The 4180-nt window shown below is 38.5% G+C and overlaps 1 pseudogene; it reads right to left on the reverse strand.

Annotated features, from left to right (window-relative positions):
- Positions 1-302: 302 nt before the first annotated feature.
- On the reverse strand, positions 303-775 carry LOC110205417 (trafficking protein particle complex subunit 6B pseudogene; annotated as a pseudogene).
- Between the last annotated feature and the right edge of the window lie 3405 nt (positions 776-4180).

Raw genomic sequence — 4180 nt, forward strand, 5'->3', positions numbered from 1 at the left:
TATACTGTAATATATAGCTACAGTGTAATGTCTCAGTAAAATTTTCTTTGATACTCTTCTGTTCCATCAGATTACACACACACACACACACACACACACACACACACACACACACACCCCTACTATACTATGGTAACCTGAGAGTGCATATTACTTCCTCTAAAAAATTAAATGAACATATATCTTACAGGAATCAATGTATTCTAGACACTTATGACAATGCTAGTAAGTCAAAAATACTCAAAAATCTTTATACATGAATAATTTTCTTTCTTTACATTGTAGAAGCATTTGCTTACATGCTAGATCTTCTGTATCATCACTTGAAATTTATATGCTAGCATTGCCAACACTTCTGCTTTCAGGGGACTTTTTGTTCCCAGATTTGATGAACCACCTCTGATTAAGCCACATGTAAATGCTAAGTCCGTAGGTACATGATCTAAGTACTGTTTTCCTGCAAACATTTGAGTTAGGAGTCGAAATTTGTTGTCTTAAAGCACAGGGATGCCCTGTTGATTTATCCTTAGATCATCATTTATTTCTTGAAAACAGTGGTCCAAAAATCTTTGCAAATGAACTTCATAATATCTAATTTATCCTTGAACCTTTCAGTGTTCTTTGTAAATCTTTCTATCAATCCTTGTCCCACTCTAAAATCCATTTTCTCCAGTTTAGTAATGAGTCTTCCATCTTCCACGTCCCCCTGATTCGCGGACTGGTTGACGCAAGTCACTGTCTCATTGTGGAGAAACAAGAGCGCCTCGTCTGCCATTTCCAGCTTCTCTTCTCGGGTTCTGGGGACTCCGGGAGGGCAGACGTCAGGACTCGAGCATGACCGCTGCCACAGTGAATGCAGCCGCCTCCGGCGCCGCTGCCTGGTCCCACTGCACCAGATCCTTGTTCAGAGGACGGCCACAGGCCGAGGCTTCACCGCATCCTCCTGAGGCGCCGGCACCCGGTCAGAGAGTCCAGCCATAAGCCTACATGTTGTTGATTTCTACTAGATAACAAGTTTTGAAAGAATGAAGGTACAGAGAAATTGGTGACTTGTTACATCTTTAAGATTTGCTACCTACATCTCTAATATGGCTGAGTTTACCTAAATTTGTACTTTAAGTCACAAAGGTTGACTTCTTTGGTTAGCTATCACTGCATTGAAATAGCTTCAACATAAGTTAAGTCTTATTTACAAAGCAAGTCTGACACAAGGGGGAATTTTTTTTTAACCAAATAGTAAAGGTGCTGATTACATTAGGATTTGGGAAGCCCTTTTGTTTCTCAAATTTTGGCTAGCCAAAGCATCTGGGGACATGAAAACTTCCCACCCTTCTTCCTAATCCCAAGTGCTCCCTCTATGAAAAGGATGGAGGAGAATTTGGTCATTCTGTTGGAAGCTCCTATACCCAGGCAAGAAGTATGAATAGATGACCCAAGGGATGTTTTCCACATTTCAGTTAGTCAGGCCAGGCTTTCTACTACATTGTATTCAGTAGTGGCTGGTGTGTTTGATGGTACCTCTTCTATCCTCTCCCCAGCCCAAGCTCTCTCCCTGGTGATGTAGCAATTATTTTTTAGTTCTGCTTCTCAAACTTGTTTTTCAAGCTGAGTAAAAAGGGAAAAGCACCTTCTTATCCACTATGCTAGCTACTGTGTGTTGTAGATATGGGTTATATTAAACTTTTTACCTATACAGATCTCTGTAGCTAGGATTATTGGTGACGTACTGGGTCATGGATAGCCGTAGGAGGTGCATGGCTAGAAGAGGCCAGGAATGGAAGTTCAGCTAAGCAAGTAGGATCAGACAAATGATGCAGAATTAAGCAGAACATGAAGTCAGGTCCTTGGAAAAGGATTTGTTCTGTGAAGTTTGGATTCAGTCAAAGGGCCCAGTATGTACTTGAGGACCTAGAAGGCCACATGTGGCCTTGAGGCTGCAGGTTCCCTACACCTGGTTGAGACTAAAAGACGCAGCCCAGTATCATAGATCTAGTCAGTCATCCAGGCAGGGACAGCAATCTGGGAGGAAGAAAGCAACAGCAGCACAAGTGAACACGGGTGATAAACCTTGACCTTAGGGCAGATACTGATCGATCTCTATTCTGTACTGTATTTCCTATTAGATGTGGGTAAAGCTGGCACCCTGGGGATTGATCATAGCCAAAAAGAATCATAATCACAGAGCTGAAATGGATAGATTCACATAATTCTAGAACCAGAAGAGAACGGAGAAGACAACTGGTATGAGTCATAGTAGAATAGAAATTCCCTTTAAAACATCACTGACAAAGCATTATCCATTCTCTTCCTAAAAAATCCAGATATGGAAAGCTCATTAGTTCCCAGGACTGCCCATTCCATTTGAACAATTTAACAATTAAGATGTATTTTTTAATATCAAACTTAAGATGACTCTGTAGTTTAAATTCATTGCTTCTTTTTCCTGAGTCTATGCCCTAAAAAAGCATAAATGCTTTTTAAAAATTAGTTTTTTCAATTAACACGTATCCATTTCTCCTCCTTTCTGTACTCCCCTACCTGTGCCCCTTGAAAAAGAAAAAGAAAAAAAAATCCTTGTAACCAGTATGCACAGCCAAGCAAAACAAATCCCCATCTTGGCCAAAGCATAATTTCTCTTCTGCGTGATTGTTTTTCAATTACTTGAAGGCAACTGTTATCTACTTGACATTTTTACGGCTTGTCCCCAAAGTTACTGTGAGGACAGCAGAAGGCAATAGGGACTTGGAAGTGAATCTTATTCCTGACTGAGGCAGGGACAAGGATGTAAGGATGAACTTTTAATTGGGCTTTGAGATTTCAAATTTAGTAAGGATATTGTTATTTAAAAAAAATTGAAGTTGTTAAATGCTTCTTTGTAATTTAGTTTTGGAATCTAAATGGTCTACCAGTAAAGGTCTGGACTTTGAGTCAAAAGACCTGAAGTTTAGTTCTGTCATACACTGATAGACCATGTGACCTTGGGCAATTCAACATCTCTGGGTCTTGGTCTTCTCATCTATTTCATTCCCAGACCTGTGCTTGATTGGTGTAAATAATTCCCAATAAAGAAATCCCCTCTACCAATGTAAATTCACAACTGTACTGAAATTTAAAGTCTTAGAAGGTTGCCTGGGCACTAACAGGTTAAGTGACTTGCCAAATATTTTGTATTAAATATGCAAAAGCAATTAATGGATAGAGCTCTGGGCCTGCAGTCAGGAAAGACCTGAGTTCAAATCTAGACTCTGATACTAGTTGTATGACCCTGGGCAAGCTAATTATCTTCTGTCAGCCTCAGTTTTTTTCATCTGTAAAATGAAGATGATAATAGTACCTACCTCACAGGTTTCTTGTGATCAAATCAAATTATATAATATTAATAAAGCTATATAAATGAAAGCTATGATTAATAATTAAATGAGTAATTAAAATCAATACTCCAATTTATAAAACAATGCTTTAATATTAATAATGTTAATTAGCAATTAATATTATTTATTACTAATAGCAATAACTTAACTCAGGTTTTTCTGACTTTAAAACCATTTCTTTATCCACTATCCCATGCTGATTAATAACATTCACCCTTTCTAGTCACATTGATTATATGAGTATATATGAGAATATTATATAAGGGGTAATAGATGTCAAAGCCCCCAAGAAGAGAAAATTAATGGTCAAATATAATGGCTGTTTTAATTTTAAAAAGGGAGATTAGTCAATTTAATATATGCCATCATACAAAAAGCTACCACCTCTCACTTCCTCTTCCTACCTTGACTTCCCTTGGTGGAGACAAGGGCCCAGTTCTCTCCTATGATTATTTAAATGTTTCTTTTCTAGTCACACAGCTTCATTCATAAGATCTATTGTGTTTTGATTGAGAGAGGGGAGGATTCAGAGCAGCCCTTTTATACATTTTGGCCTTATACTGATGGTCTCACTTCAATTCTAGGTTTTCAAATTTTAAAGGAGAAAGAAAAATAAAATCACATTGTCTGGTATGGAGGCTTCCTCAGCTCAGACAGATGGTGAAGAAGGCTTCAGCTGTGAAGGGGAGGGAATCTTAAGTGATTCAGGAAATAGACAAGAGAGACCCCAGGGTAGGTGGGTGAGGAACCTTGTGAGGGAGGAAGTGCTTTTCACATAAAAAAAAAAAGACTTTATTTCAACACATAGC

The sequence above is a fragment of the Phascolarctos cinereus genome, unplaced genomic scaffold (assembly GCF_003287225.1).
Source record: "Phascolarctos cinereus isolate Bilbo 61053 unplaced genomic scaffold, phaCin_HiC Scaffold_5;HRSCAF=322, whole genome shotgun sequence".
NCBI classification, from domain to species: Eukaryota; Metazoa; Chordata; class Mammalia; order Diprotodontia; family Phascolarctidae; genus Phascolarctos; species Phascolarctos cinereus.